Genomic DNA, 17258 nt, shown 5'->3' on the forward strand with positions numbered 1-17258 from the left:
TGCAGGTGCCTGTCCGTAGGAGCTTGGGGCGGGGAGCTGTGCTATATCGCCCGTATTGCATGGGTGGATGAGGGCGATATCGCTCGGGGGCTGGGGCGGGGCGGCTGTTCTGCTCCCTCCGCCCTTTTCCTCCTCCTCCTCCTCCCCGCGGTGTGTGCGGGGGTGTGTGGTACTCCGCGCCGGAGGAGGCAGCGGCGGGCTCCGGCTCCTGTCAGCCACCGGAAACCGGCGCCCGGTCCCCCGCACCGCAGGAAGTGTGCAATGGCACACCCGCACACCGGTCCGGACTGGCAGCGCACCGCAGGCTGTGTGCCCTGCCACACCGCACACGCACAGCACATCAGGCTGTGTGCCATGGCACGCCGCACATGCACCGCGTCGGGCGGCGCAGCCCGCGGCTGGGCAGAGCACGGGACAGTGAGGGACATCCAAGGGACACCCGCCACCCACCCACCCGGGGCTGAGGTGGGGGGGGGGGAGAGGGGTCGCCGTACCCCTCTGCGGGGAAATAGGCAACGGGAGCTGCGTTCCTTGTATTGCCGTGGGCAGGAGTGAAAGCAAGCAGAGATGCATGCGTATGAAACAGGGATGTCACACTAAGGAACACGTTCTCAGCTGACATAAAACCATGTAATTCTCATTATTCTGGTGGAGGTCTGTTGACTTGCAGCACGTCAGCTTCTCAAAGTGGGTGTGTCCAAACAGCTGGTACCCCGCTGTTTTGTGCAGATACAGAAAGACGTGATTTACTGTTACCCTTTTTTTTTTTTTTTAATTGGTATCTGGCACTAGGTGTTAATTTTATGTGGACTATATGCATATGTATGCCCCATCTGCACACACGCTGTGCCTGTATATAAAGATGATAAAACCTGCAATTTGTGTTGTTGTTAAAACTTCCTTAATTTGCTTGCAACTAGAGACCCTATCAGCAACATCACTCATATTGGGATTTTTTTTGCAATTAATCACAGGAGAGCTTACTGTGTGCTTGCAGCATTTTCTCTGGGTGTTGGTTTTCCCACAGTAAGCAAGCCACATGCCAAAGCAAACTCTGCTCATCCCCTCAGTTCAGTTTTTACCCTGCATCGCTCCAGAAGGAGACAGGCCTGGCTATCAGCCTTCTAAGCCAGTTGCTTCATGGCCCAGAGGTTTTCTTTACTCATCTTCGTTATACCAACATTTGCAAAACTTGAATGGGCTAACACATGCTACTAGCTACGATGGCAACAATGCTTACACAAAAGTATAATGGAGGCAATCTGGAAGTGTATTCATGCCAAAAGTGATGCTCTTTCCGGATTTGCCTGTGAGGCAGCAGGGGAATTGGTAGCAGCATTAGCCTTGCCTAGGGAAGACTGCCATCCCTTCTGCTATTGTTATTTTCAGTAAGATGTTATGGTCATGGTGCTGCAACCAGCAGAGGTCTATAATCAATAGAATAATCTATAATCAATTAAATAATCAAGATTTCAGTAACAGATTCCTAAAGATGAAGAACCCTAACAGAAGGAGTAATTATGCCAGGGAGTGAAGGGAGATTCTGCCTGCATCCATCATGATAAATACATGCCACCCAGCTTTTACATGACATATTTTGCTTTTAAGGCAGGGACCTGTAGTCAAAGCACTGGCAACATTAAGAAAAAGACCACAACCTTCCTGGACTCTGCTGTGCCTACAAAATCCTTCCAGGGACAGGAATGGTCTGATGTTCAGGAATACGCCAACATACGTGGTACCGCACAGGCGACCAAACACACCTCCTGGGTCAGAGGCTGCATGGGTTGTTGAAACCAGTACCCTGTTTGCATCTGAGATGGGGCTGCTGAGCTCTTTTCAAGACGAAATAGTTACAGTTTCACAAACTACAATAAGGAATTCCTGAAGAGGAGGACTTCCCTCCAAACAAACACTCCTCATCTCTGGGAGCCCTACAATCAAGCACACCATCTGCAGTCAAGAAACACAAGGGGCTTGCTCTTCACTGTTGATGTTCAGTCTTGTTCACTCCTTTGCATTCTTTTTCTTTGTTCTTTTCTACTTCTGTCATGCTCTTCAGTGGCAACAGGACAAAGTAGCCCAAGCCTCCCTCCTCCCACCTTCTCCCCCACCTCTTTCTTCTCCTTCTTCACTTCTTCATTGTTAGGAGCAGGCACAGGTCAATGCAGTATCACAGAATCACAGAATCACTAGGTTGGAAGAGACCTTTAAGATCATTGAGTCCAACCCAGCCCTAACACCTCAACTAAACCATGGCACTGAGTGCCACATCCCGTCTTTCTTAAAACACATCCAGGGATGGTGACTCCGCCACCTCCCCAGGCAAACCATTCCAGTACTTTATCACACTTTCTGTAAAAAACTTTTTCCTTATATCAAACCTATATTTCCCTTGGCATAGCTTAAGACTGTGTCCTCTTGTTCTGTCAGTTGCTGCCTGGAGAAAGAGACCAACCCCCACCTGACCACAGCCACCTTTCAGGAGGTTGTAGAGAGTGATAAGGTCACCTCTGAGTCTCATTTTCTTCAGGCTAAACACCCCCAGCTCCCTCAGTTGTTCCTCAAAGGGCTTGTGTTGCAAGACTCTCACCAGCCTTGTTGCCTCCTCTGGACGCGCTCAAGAATCTCAGTGTCCTTCCTAAACTGAGGGGCCCAGAACTGGACACATCACTCAAGGTGTGGCCTCACCAGTGCCACAGAGGAAGAATGACCTCCCTGCTCCTGCTGGCCACAGTATTCCTGATGTAGGCCAGGATGCCATTGGCCTTCTTGGCCACCTGGGCACACTGCCGGCTCATGTTCAGCTGCTGTCACCAGTACCCCCAAGTCCCTTTCCTCCTGGGCACTGTCCAGCAACAGCACCCCAGCCTATAACACTGCAGGGGTTTACTGTGGCCAAAATGCAGGACTCAACACTTGGACTTATTAAACTTCTTCTTGTTGGACTCTGTCCATCCATCTAACCATTCCAGGTCTCTGCAGAGCCCTCCTCCCTCCCAACAGATCGACACATGCTCCCAGCTTAATGTTGTCTGCAAATTTACTAATGAAAACCTCAATACCCTCATCCATGTCATCAATAAGAAGTATTGAACAGAACTGGCCCCAGCACAGACCCCTGAGGGACACTACTGGTGACTGGCTGTGGAGAGTGTGATTGATAACTGGCTAGCTGCAAAAGGTCACTTACACACGAGAGAGCTTTGCTGAGCACACAGGCACTCTCATGAGAACCAGCAAGACAGCAAGGTTCACATGTCCTTGAGCACAGCTGTTATATGATAATAAGACCTTGTAGCTGAAAGATATGAGGAAGAAGCATGGTAAAACAAAAACTTACTCAAACTATGTAACCACAAAGAAAAGTAGAAAGAGGCGAAGCTGATCTTTAGGCTGAGCACCAATCCTGAGCTTAACTTTTGCAATATGCATGAGCCTTATTAGTGTTATTTTAAAAGCATTGTGTGAATTAACAATAAACGAGATTTGCCGATCACTCATATTGAGTGCCACATTTCTCCCGCCGCGGATTTCCCACAACTGGCTGCCAGGTGGCTGCAGCACCACTCACCACCACTCTCTGGGCCTGGCGATGCAGCCAGTTCTTAACCCAGTAAAGAGTGCTCCTGTCTAAGCCCCAGGCTGCCAGCTTTTCCAGGAGTATGCTGTGGGAGACAGGGTCAAAGGCCTTGCTGAAGTCCAAATAGACAACATCCACAGCCTTTCCCATATCCACCAGGTGGGTCACCTGGTCATAAAAGGAGACCAGGTTGGTCAAACATAACCTACCCCACCTAAACCCATGCTGGCTGGGTCTGATACCCTGGCCATCCTGTAAGTGCTGCATGATGACACTCAATCACTCACTCCGCACTCATTAATTAAAAAGAGGGTTTGAAAATACCCCACAAATCTGTGACATCATTTCTTGGGGTTTGTGCCCTATTTTCATCACTTGGTGCTACACAGGGCTGTAATTGCATCACAGAAGTTTCTGTTTCACATCATACACTCTGTCAAAGAGTTCAACTAAGCCAAGTACAGCGTCACCAGCACTTCAACACAGAATTACAGTTCTGGATTAGACTATTTCAGATCACTGCCTGTGTTAGTAACTGGACTGGGAAGGGCACTGATTGTGTGCACTGATGTTCCCAAGAGAGAAAACAAGGTTTTCTCCAGGAAGGAAAGCTGCTGGTAATTGACTCAACAGGACTGTGCTGGCTGCTGGAGGGTGTGTCTTGGTTTGGGAAGACAGGTATCTGCCAGGTAATAAAAAAAAAACCAACTGCAGTTTCCTTTGGAATGGAGAGTGTAAACCCCCTCCACCCCCTTTTTTTCTTTTTCAATTATAAATTTACAATCAGAGGCTCTTAGGCAAAGATTTGGGAAATAGGAATAGCAGTTCTTTACTAGTATGTATTACAAAGAAAACAAACACACACACACACACAAACCCACCAAACAACTACAGCATTAATAACAAATGAAAACAGTACCAAGAACCTTGAGGGGTTTGTTTCACAAAACCCAGGGCAGTTTGGTTTCGGTGCCCCTGCAGGATCCTCAGAGCACCAAGCTGAAACAGTGGAAAAGTCCCGGGCTGGTAGCTGGCAGGGTGTCCCGGCAGGCAGGGGCAGGATGTCCCGGCAGCGCAGGGGGTGCAGGGTCACACTGTAGCAAGGGGAGCAGCACCGAAGAAGCCGAAGGCGAGGCAGGGCCGGCCCAGCTCCCACGGGTGGCAGAGAAGGCTCAGGATTCAGGCCGAACCGGTGATAGTAGATTTCCCAGGACTGGATCCCTTTGGCCACAGTGAAACTCTTCTAGCCAGCAACAGCCGTTCTCTCTCCCCCCCCTCCGAACGCCGAAAAAGGAAGAGCCCGCAGCTGCCTCAAGCTCTGTCTTTTACCTGCGTTATCTCCCCCTTCCAACTTTGTTCACCTCTTTGTTTCGGTTAAGTACTCTCAAGTATCCAACACTTGGTCTCCTTGGTAACTTATGGGGAATAAATTCTTTAGAGAAAGAAGGAACAAACCTAACCCCCAACAGGGTGGACAGACAGAGGGATTGTGCTGCCTTTGCAAAGCTGAGACACTGCTGTGGAGAGGAGTTATTGCTGGCCATTTCTCCTCCAATTCCTCACTTGGAATAAAACACAACCAGGCAGACATTTGACTTGGTTAGTATGGACACCTGCTGGAGGTGCTGAGCACCTCTCCATAGATGGTCCACATCTGGGCAAGGTGGCAGGGTCCTGTTGTTAATGCAGTGAGCTGAGAAAGAAGGTGTATCACATCCTCATCGCAGAACTAGCATGGATTTTTTTCTGTGACCTCTGCCAACTCACTAACCCATGTGCTATGACCCTTCATGAGCCATAGCAGGCTGTCTGGTAAGGGTGAATTGTCTCACTCCAGATGCCACTGCCAGGAAAGCTAGGGCTCATGGTCCTCAGTAGAAGCTCATACTCTCCCCTCCAGTACTCCTAGGCAGCCTGCCATCCCATTAACACCCATGCCACCAGAAGACCAAAAACAATGTGCAAAAGCAAAAGCATCCCAGATCCCACAAGAACTGAGCCTTCTGCTGAAAAACAATGGCTGTGAAATATGGCATACAAGCTGCTAAACAGGAGGGAAAGGAATCACTGTCCTCCTGTTCGGGAACACCTAACTGCTTAAAGAGAGGCCCACAGGTCCTGGCAAGTGACAGCAACATCAGAGCAGAGATTATACCACCTCACAGAAAACACGCAGATACCAAGTGATCACATGGCTTTGTTGTGAACTGCTCAGCTTCCACAGCATCCCTCCTGCACCACATTGGTCAAGCAGGAACAGAACAAAGCTTGGCTTTTCCCAGGGATGTCCTCCATGAGATAAGATGTGCACCACCTCAGTCTGGGCCTGTTCCGCTTTTGTTCAGGACTGAGAGGTGAGTTGGATTCTGCTGAGTGGTTTGTTTCTGCTGCCCAACTCTGCCCTTCCTTTGACCCAGGCAGCAAGGAAACTGAGTCACACGCCTACAGTTTGTGCCCTGGCTATGCTTGCTCTCTCCTGCCCAGCTGAGCAGGGTGTGCCAGCACCCACACAGACTCTCCCTCAGCCCCCACCACCAGTCATGAGCCTGACCTGGTGCCAAAAGCTTTGCCAGCTGAAACACAAAGGTGAAACACCACGCCATGTGAAATCCCCCAGTCTTCACAGCAGGAGGAAAGCTGGCCTGGGAGGTGATGAGCCAGCTAGGAAGAAGACAGACACAACCAGAAAATACTTCCGTTTTTAGCAGAAAGCTGGCCATCCACTAAGGACCTACTACTAGGGTAGCTGGGATGAGAATGAAAAATGAGAAAGGCCAAGAATGGTCTGTTTGACCAGGTATAGGTTTGAAATCAGAATTAATTGTGTCACAGGCAGAAAGGCAGGATCAGGCCACTGCCACAACAGGGGGTTTTTTTCAGCAGTTCCCTGCCATTAGCATATCTGCTCCAAGGGCTGCTCATCATGGCTGGAATCAGCCAAATGCAGATCATGAACTAGTTTTTAAAGGTGTGTTTCTCAGAGGAACATGTGCCCAGCCAGACTAGCTCCTGCTGTGCAAAAAGTTAAGCTGGCACCACTTTTGAGTCAGGAAAAATTCTTGGCATAACAAATATCCTCCTGAAAAAGGCAGCTCCTAGAAAAAGCAGTATGAGTTAAAAGATTAATTTTCCTTTTAGACTTCATGACACAAGCAGGACTTTACCCCATTAGTTAGCTGGAGCATGGAGAGAGTAGTATCTGGAAGGTCCCAGAAAGCCCTAGAAGAGCTCAGTTGCCTGGCCAAACTATTTGGTGTCCCACACTGCCTCTTCCTCCTCTGTAGCACTGTGAGGGAAGCCGGTTTCAGGCAGCCTTCCAACATGCAGGTATACAGCTGGTTCTTCACTGAGGCTTCCTCCACCTCAGCATCTATTGCAAAGGAATGATCACCAAAAATCTAGGGAGCCAGCTTCCCACCGAAAAAGCCTGTGTGTCAGTCTGGAATACTGCAGTCTCCTCTCAGAGAATTAAGTATGAGCTAGACCCACCTGGCTGACACAGTTCTCTGGGTGAAAGGGCTCAGTGAGAAACAGATGTCTTCAAGTCAGTATTAATGGGCTGGTTCCCTTATAGGACATCAGTGATCTGGAAGGGCAGAGCAACAGGTGGGTCTGTGGGGCAGTGCAGCTTACAAACACCCAGCTATGAGGACTCAAAGTCAATGACAGAAGGTGGGTGGCAGTTTTCTCCATGACCGCAGGAAGACGAATGGTCTGACTCGCAGAGAACTGGTGTGACGACTGGAGCTGGGGTATTACAACACACACCTGGGATACTGGTGGTTAGTAAATAAGGATCCTTCTCTCGGACCGTGCAGAGGGCTTGCTTTGTTTCCCTGTGTTTTCAGTAGCAATGTAGCAGAGCTGCACCAGTGTAGGCAGGGTCAGAATGAAAGCCATTAAGCACCTCTTTGGCCACCAGCTTTCTGGCACTAAACTGGTATGCTGCTATTGGGAAGTTCCTTGGAAAATTGCAAATAAATACAGAAGTGAATAAGTTGTCTGTTGGGTTGTTGTTTGGAGGTTTTTTTTTTTTTTAGATTTCCTGTACAAAACAATGGACCTGTAGTGTTTGAAATGCAAATTCATTTACTAAGGCAAGACAAAACAGTATCAGAACATGATTCACTTATTTAAGAGCAGTCCTTTAAGAGGAAGGTCAAGCAGGCAATTTCTCCCTCATACCCCACAGCTTCTCTGTGGAAAAGTTTTTAAAGCAGAATCTGTGAAGCACCGTATCTGCATTCCTGGAACATCTGTAATTAAATACACACAATATTTCAAAGCAAAGCACTGCTGGTTAATTTGCCTTTCACTTACCTGCCAGTCCAAAAATTACTTGTGGGGGCACTACATGATGCCATAAGACTTCATCACTTTTGGAGATTTAAGAACAAACTCACTTTTAGTAGGCCTTCAGCTCTATTAGTCACTCACCACACCATATGTTTGCACCCTGCTCAGCAGTATTTCAACACTTGTAATCATGCTTTTAACACGGACCTGACATCCCTGCTCCATAAGTCAGAAACAAGAGCACTACAAGGATCCACAAGAGAGGAAGGCATTCTTCATTCTGGGACACTAATGGGACACAAGCCCATAAGGAGCCTGATTCAAACAGGAAAGCTTGAAGAGAGTGGTCTTCTGCTCCAGTCGCCTGGACTGCTGGGAATCCTCCTACTGGATTGCTAGGATAGGTGTTGCAAATACTGTTCTGCCTGACCAAGGCAGGGCAGACTTACACAAGTGCATGAGCAGGCATTTTTCTGGTCATGTAGGTAATACCAGGCTGAATTAAAAGGGGTGACCAGGAAAGGAGTGTCCTGAGCTTGTTTCTGAAGTAGAAGATTGTGTGGGACAACCTGAGGAGAAGGGATTCAGCCATCACAGTGCACTGTAAAGGTTTTGTCTTTTTCCAGTAATCACTGATTACCAGAAAACTCCAACCCTTCTCAAACTCCCTTTAGGGGTTCAACACCCAGCCTGAAGCACATAAGAGGGCATGCTCATTTTCCTTTGGACATCATGAAGGAATGTGGGGGAGTAAGTACAAGTACTAAAGACCACCCAACTCACAGTCACTGGATTTGTTATGACTGCAGTTATTCATCAGTTCTAAAACGAAAAAGAAAACCAGCACAACAAAATACCTAACTTCAGTCCAGAGCTAGGATCAAAGCGAGTTAGAGTATGACTGATGAAATGCAAAGCAGGTAACAGCTTAGAGACATGGTTATGTCCAGGAAAAACATACAGCTTTCAAATCACTTCTAAATTTTTCATACCCTATCTGGGGCAGCTAACAGCCTGACAGAACAAAACCTGTTAGTTTTCCCCACTAAGAACCTCAGATTGTCATTTTAGGCAGCTGCCTTTCCTTTACATGTGCATGGTGCTGAAGAAAGCAGTGCAGACATCACAAGGATACTTCACATTTACACCCAACCATATCAGAGCAGAACTCTTTCTGCTGGTCCTCCCTTTGTTAGTTTTGTTACTAGGCTGCAACTAACAATTAGTGTTAACACAGAAAAAGTATATGAAGATCAGTCCACAAGGTGACTTTGGAAATTCTATACTGCTTCATGAGAGACTTGAAACACCCTTGAGAATCCAGTCTGTGTGTTTTCAGAGTTGTGACCACACAACTCTGTTTTGTATTAAATTTCTGTGGATTTTGGTAGAACAGGATATATCTGTGGCAACAGCAGGTGAGTGGCAGTTCTTGCATGAAATATACAAGTAAAGAAAAGCAATTTAAACAAAAGGCCGAATAAGGACTACAGAAAAAGTGTATAATAACACCTCAACAAGAAACCCACTTGAAAGCAAGCAGGAGACTTGGCACTACAAGTGTGTGCTAATTATATGAGGGAGATTTATCTGAATGCACAATGTGTAATTTCTCTCTGTAGGATAAGGACACGGGGCTGTTTCTGTCTAAGAAACCATGATGCTTTGCTCTCCAGCCTGTGGCCTCAAGCTTTTACCTAATGTCCTTTAAAACACAGAGAGTGGCTTGACAACATAACTGGCTCATGCTCTTCACCCACTCACACTGCTAGTTTTGAGTTTCTGGGCTCACAAAAGGGGGTGGCACTCTGCAAATGACATATGAAGGCCGTAGCAGACCCGCAGTGCATCCATTTCTGTTCCCCTCACCACTGGGCTATGAGGGCAGAACTCATATTTTACAGGGTGCCTTAAAAGAGCTCACAGTGCAACCACAAAAAGATGGAGGGTGGGGAAAATCTTTGCAATGACAAGACTGGAATCATGCCGGTGCTGACTCATGGTTCTGCCCCAGAAGTCCTGAGACTATTACCAGCCTGTTATGCAGTTGCCCATCTGTAACAGGCTGACAACAGTCTCATATGTTGTGTCTTTGGAGGGATCTCCTTTACTTCAAAGAGAAGTAAATAACAGCTGAGAAGGTTATAAATATGAAGATGGGGCATTATTTACTTAGGATATCTGACTGGCTCTGTCACAGGAGCATTTAGTCCTCTGGAAAAGAAAATAACCAACTGACCCAGTGTTTCCTCCCAACCTGGGTTGAGGCAACCATGGTTTTATTTTCTTCCCTCCCTTTTTGGCCTGGTAAATTTCAAAGTTTGAGAGACCTGTTTCAGTGAATAGATGTGACCGAGACACTGCTTTTACAGTAAAGTCTGGATCTCAAAATTCCCCTATATCATATTCAGTTGTTTAGTAGAAATACTAAGCTATACATAAAGCTGATGACACCCTTCTAGAGAAAATATTGTTAATATTTTCTTGGTGAAAAAAATCCATCATACTGATTTGGGGTTATTTGTTCACCTAATACTACATCTCACACAAACTGTGTTGGGGGTTAGGTTTGTTCCTTCTTTCTCTAAAGAATTTATTCCCCATAAGTTACCAAGGAGACCAAGTGTTGGATACTTGAGAGTACTTAACCGAAACAAAGAGGTAGACAAAGTTTGAAGGGAGAGATAAGCAGGTAAAAGACAGAGCCTGAGGCAGCTGTGGGCTGTTCTTTTATTCCAGTGTTCGGCGTTAGGGGAGAGAGAACAGCTGGGCTATTGCTGGCTGGAAGAGTTTCACTGTGGCCAAAGGGATCCAGTCCTGGGAAATCTACTATCACCGGTTCGGCCTGAATCCTGAGCCTTCTCTGCCACCCGCGGGAGCTGGGCCAGCCCTGCCTCGCCTTCGGCTTCTTCGGTGCTGCTCCTCTTGCTACAGTGTGATCCTGCACCCCCTGCGCTGCCGGGACATCCTGCCCCTGCCTGCCGGGACACTCTGCCATCCCAGCTACCAGCCCGGGACTTTCCACTGTTTCAGCTTGGTGCTCTGAGGATCCTGCAGGGGCACCGAAACCAAACTGCCCTGGGTTTTGTGAAACAAAACCCTCAAGGTTCTTGGTACTGTTTTCTTTTGTATTAATGCTGTAGTTGTTTGGGTGGTTTTTTGTTGGTTTTTGTTTGTTTGTTTGGTTTGTTTTGTTTGCTTTGTAATACATACTAGTAAAGAACTGCTATTCCTATTCCCAAAATTTTTGCCTAAGAGCCTCTGATTGTAAATTTATAATTGGAAAAAAGGGGGGGTGGTTTACACTCTCCATTCCAAGGGAAACTCCAGCTTTTACCTGGCAGATACCTGTCTTCCCAAACCAAGACAAACTCACAACCAAAGCTGTGACAAAGATCATGATTAAAGATAATGGCATTGTACTTATCCCCTACCCTGCTAAAACTTTAACCATTGAAAAAAAGGTCTGCTTTCAGAGATGCTGTTCATGCCATGGGGGTCCTATCAGTGGGAGAAAGTAAGAACAGGGACACAAGCTCAAAATTACTGCTCACATTTAAGAAATTTGATAGAACCCACTTTTCCTTCCTTGCTTCACTTGCTAGTGAGGTAACCACAAAGCTTGAGCTCAACCATGCTATGCCAAAAGAGCGTGCACACTTTTCTGCCTCCTTGGTTGTTAGGTCCTAATGTGTAGGCTTCCCAGTCCAACCTTGTGAACACAATTTCATTGCATAAACCCTCTTTTAGCACTGAGTAGCAAATGGCAGACGTATCAACTGCTGCATACAGACATGCACAAGTGACTTCACCTTTGCAATGCCAAGTGCCTTCTGTGCACCCTTCAGGGCTCAGCTATCATTTGCAGCCCTGCAGCCTTCCACCCGAGCTGCTGTGTCAGTCTTACTCCCTTCTCCTTCCTATGCTGTTGCCCTGGCCTTTCATTTGTAAATCTCAGTAGATTCTCATAGAAAGCAATTGCTCGTAGTCCAAGAATCTCATCTTTCTTCCCCTTGTATCTCCTATCTGCGTTGTAAATTTAGTTTGTATTAAGGGGAAGAGCAAGAGTTAGCAAATAGAAAAGTAGATAATAATCATGTAAAAAACCCATAAGCATTACCAGCCATAAATATGCACAAAGTGGAGTGACTGACACACACCACCTGTGACTGCTTAAATGTGATCCTGTCAGCACTGACAGCATCATACACAGGAACAACCAAGAAGTAGCTTGGCTGGGTCCTAATGCCAAGGGCAGAGTTGACAGAGGAGAAAGCCTGGCAACAATAATTATAGTACTGCTTAAGGTAGTTATATTTAACTAAGTAGTGCTATAACTTTGCTATACAAAGTATCATCTTATTCTTGGACAGAATGCTGCATAGAACTAAGAATGAGCAAGACTCCATTATATAGACTATATGGATTACATGGACATTACATGGCCATCCTATGAAGATTCACTGGGTTTGACTTTTGTCTAATTTTAAGCATTCAAGCTAATGCTCTTCCAAAACAAGTCTCTCCCTAAAACATTACTCTCACTATTGTTTCAGTGGTTCAAATAAATATGACAAGTCCTGGTGCTCTGTCATCTGGAAGTACACACCCTCCCTCAATTCCTGCTCTGGAGCAGGGACTTGATACCAGGAATGAGAGAAGGGAGGTAAGGGGCTGCAAGACACAGACACGGACCTTTAAGTTGCTGCAAACCTGCTTATCTCACCCTATGCCACATTTGACCCGTGCTTTAAGCAGAAAAAGCTCTTGGCGCAGTTTGGCGAGTACCTAAGTAAGTCTGCCGCAGGCCGGGCAGCAGAGCCGGCTTAGCGGCGCCCGGGCGCCACGGGGTGTCCAAGAATGCCCCGCTCCGGTGTGCTGGCTGCTCCCTCTGCTGGCACCGCCTGCTCCAGACTCGGGCGGAGAACCTGGAACTGATGAACACGTGGAAGAGAAGACGTCAAAACAGCCCTTGAGCTCATGAGGGTCACATTTCCTTCGCAGTACGATGAGCCATCAGTCCTACTCACTAGTGTCAGCAGCCTGCAGTGTCCCTCTTATGCGCGTCTTGGAGCTGTTCTCTTCATTTATTCTCCCCTCCAAAATCTGTACCTTGCTCTCCAGTTACTCACAGTAGCAAATCAGTCACAGTTTTTTCAGTCACTTTGTTTTTATGGGCCTCAAAATCTGTGAAGTGAGCAATAGAGTAAAAAGAAACACACTTTTGACCTCATGTAAAAATCCTCTGCAAAACGCAAATATCTGCCATAATTCCTCTACTACAGCATCCAATTTAGGTCTTGTTCTAAACAGAGCACAGCAGACGTTTTCAGTAGTTCAAGATCATCGGCCTTTAAAAATAACATCTGATAGGGGTGGCCAATTCATACAAGCTTTGTGAAACCTGTACAGGAGAGAAAAAATACTGTTTGTCTCCCAGTCATAAGAAAAGTTAGAGCTCTTACAGTACACTGGAAACATGCTGTGCATTCCTTAATCATGGGATAAGAACTCGTACCTCCTTAGACATCAGGTAATTTAAAGATGAGAAAACATTACAAGAAATAAAGTTCTGTTAGGTTTACATCTCACAGTGACACAAGACAGTTTACAATCAGGGAAAAAAAAAAGTGAAAATTAAAAAAGCCTTCCTTGAAACGCTAGAATTTTGGGAGATAATTGTTCTTTTAAGCCTTACAGCAAGGTATTTTAAAAAGCCATGTTTGCTGTTGGGTATTATAATCAACCTGAGTTGTGACTTCTGTAGCAATTACAAAATCTATTGATCTTATACTGCATCAGCAAAAAATGAGGACTGGTGTTTTAAAACAGAATTATAGTTACATGAGAAAGACCAGTATTCTGCTAGTCTTCAAATTTTATCTATAGCAGCATCTTTTCCAGACTCAATGTTAGCATCATACCACCTTTAACACTAGAATTTCCTGGCATGAAAGCCATGAATGACTTTAGTTTATCTAAAACAAAGAAATATCAGAGAATTAAAAGGATCTGGATATAAGCTGTGCACAGGAAACAGTAATATTGCTAGAGCAAGATTTTTGAGTGCTTTAGAAATTCTGCTTTGGAATATACTTCAGAGTTTTATCCATGTGGTAAAAATGCTAAATCAGAATCTGTGATTAAATCTCATACACTTCCAATATCTGAATCTGACAAAGTATTTCTGTACATCTGTATCCATCTATGTTTCACAATATTGAAACACTTTGCTGTAAAGGAGGAGGCTGATTAATTGAAGCAGAATTTACTTTTCCAGTCCATCTGTAAAAACATTTCTGAGGACTTGATTATAATGATCAACTTAATGGATAACTTCCCTTTTTTCATGATTAATCTGTTCCCTTCTTCCATTTTGAAGCAGGTTAAAGAGGGTTTGGAGCTTTTTTGAATAGCGATACCTGTGGAAATCACACTTACAAAGAAATGTAGCAGTTTAACATTATTACACCCCCTACTAATTTTCAAGCAAATTTCAGTTCAGGACGTGCAGAGCCTCAGATTGAGTGTCAAAGATGTCATCTTCCCAGACAATTGCCAGGCAGATCATAAGAAACAAAAGCTTTCCATTAACATTGAGCAACATCTGCTTAACCCATCTGATAGCATCTTTTTACATTTAAAAGAAGGGTTAAAGGGGAGAATGATACCATCAGCTTCCATCTTGATCAAAGGAAGGGACAGGGACAGCAAATTCTGCTTCAAGACTAAGAGCTTAAAGATCCAGAGAATTCTAGTTAAAATACAGAGAATTCTGTTTAAACACATGAACTTGATCAGCGTTTTACTTTACCACAATGAACATGCACATTTAACAATAAAGGAAAGCTTTTGCAATTTACAAAGCCAGTCAAGTTGAACAGGCCCTGAAAATGCTGCTGAAATCTCTCAGGTGTCTTCAGCATCAAAAACCACTTAGATCTGTTCTGTGAGTCCTGACAAAATAACCTGCACGGGGAGCCCAAGGAACTAACACCATCTGTCCCTGGCAGAACAGTCCTAGTGTGACTGCTCAAGGAGTATTTCCAACAGAAACACTTCCACGTCTGCCTCCTCTGCCCTGGCCTTATCCCTGTTTTGACACTCCTATAAAACCAGTTCAGCATTCTTAGCTGCCCTTCAACTTGATGTACAACAATTCTGAAAAAGCAAAAGCAATGCTTTTCTAAAAAAAAACCCAAAACATTTCTGCATTTCATCTAAGAGACTGTAAATCATGCAAATTTCATCTAGGATGCAAGACAGACTGGTTATGATATAATTTAGCAAGACTGGTCATATGCAGTCATTAAAGACTGGTCATTAAAGGAGTAGTTCCTGAAAGAGAAGGGCTCTCCACATTCTCCAGGAAAATATGCTATTTTCCCTTTGATTTCTTTTTCCAGCAAAATTCACCTGTGACCTTCACTATAAAAAAGAATCCTTCAAAATAAGGTACTGATTATAAACCAAGAATGTTTCAAAGTCCTGTGGTAAGTAACTTTCTTTCACTAGACTTAAGTAAAGAGGTTCTGCAGCCACTTCCATAAATCTCACCCTCCAAATGAGAACAGGGGTTTTGGCAAGTAGCTTGAATGGAGTCCAAATTCTTGAGAGAAAAACAAAACCAATCCACTTGAAATCCAGAGGGTATTCATTATCACCAGAACTGATCAACTTGTATATACAGTTTATATATGTATATAAATATATTTATATATGTTTATACAGTGTATATATGGTTTTCCTACTACACCTTTCTATCTTCACTGCTACCATCAAAACTAGAAACCTTTCAAAGTTGCAAAGAAAAAAGTTTGAAGTTGAGAAACCATGTCTTTTGCTGGTATGTAGTATAAAAAAAATAGTTACGAGTTGCAGAATTCCAGAATTCCAATTTAATTATTATTTAATATAACTATGTAATTATTTTGTTACTAAGAAATTAAAACAAACACTTAGAAAAATTCACCTCAACTCTTCTTCACAGTTCTTATTAATTTCTAATAAATTCTTACTTTTTCTGCCTGTAATGGTTTCATGTTCGCAAATCTGGTTTCCTGGCCAACACATCAATTTTGTGTAGTGGCTTGAGTGTTTTTTGTGCTGTGAGAAAGGAAAAGGAGAAAAGCAAAGCAGGCCCAAACTTAAAGATATAAAGACAGATTTATTAACACACACTAAAAAAAGAAAATGAGAATCAAAATGAAATTTTCAAAAACATTTTTTCTTCCCATAAACTGCTCACTTTCCCACTAACATAACTAACATAAAGAGACAAAACCTGTGGTTTTCAGTCAGTTTCACCATTTAAAAATAATCTTTCATCAGTTCTTTGGGAGAGGAGCTTCTCTTAGAACTTCCATGGCAATACTGCCACAAGAAACAGTCCTCTGGTGGCTCCCATGTCATGAATCTGCAGCTGCCTGGGAAAACTCTGCAAACTGTGCATTCCCCTCCCATTAGCAGTTTCCTGCCAGCAGCATATGATTCATGGATGGTTTGGGCTGTCATTTTAATGATAAGCAACTCCAAAGGCAAAAGATTTTCTTCATCTCCAGAACCGAGATCACTTTTCACTTCTTCACTGGCACAGAAGGCTTCTTATCTCACCACTCTCTGTTCAAACATCTCATGAAATCACAGGATCACAGCAACTAATTCAATATTCACTCAGTCAATTACAGATACCTTTGCTCAAATCCACAATTCTGAATAATCATCTCTCCAAAATGCATTTTTTCCCATGGTTTAAAGGGATATTCTAATATATTACAGTTCATTACAATGGCTCATAAGAGAAATCCAGCCTAAACAAGGCAACTCCTCAATCCTTTCTCCCACTTAGGACTTAACTCTCTCTTTTCACTGACCTCCATCTCATGCAGTGTCTCTCCATGGTTCATTCTGCCCACATTCCTCTTACTCAGAGAAGGATCAGCACTTTTGCAAATCTCAGCTACCAAGGAAAGAGTTCATATCTTGCCCGGGGCCTGTGGATGGTTACATGATCTCTGCTGGGCAGGTCAGACTCTGTGATCTCAAGGCTGCAGGGAGCGGGGAAGAGAACTCACGCAGAAGGATCTCGGTGTGGCCTGGCTAATGAATGCTTCCTGCCCACCCCTCGGTGTCATCCGGGGTGGCACAGTCTGGCCTTGGGGCTGCTCCAGGGGGCCCACGGGGGAATATCTCCCCTGGCCCCGGCCAGCAGTGTGGGCAGCTGCCACTGGGGCCTGACTGTCGCACGGTCAGTGTCATCTGCTGACAAGCCGGAAGGAAGAGGTATTTTCCGGGGATTCTTCCGATTTTTAAGCCTGTATGTTCCCAGAGGCGTGTCATCTTTCTAATTGGTCAATCAAGCTGTCAACTTCAAAGCCAG

The sequence above is a fragment of the Chamaea fasciata genome, unplaced genomic scaffold, assembly GCF_029207755.1.
Source record: "Chamaea fasciata isolate MVZ Bird 193981 ecotype frontalis unplaced genomic scaffold, bChaFas1.0.hap1 SCAF_4, whole genome shotgun sequence".
NCBI classification, from domain to species: domain Eukaryota; kingdom Metazoa; phylum Chordata; class Aves; order Passeriformes; family Sylviidae; genus Chamaea; species Chamaea fasciata.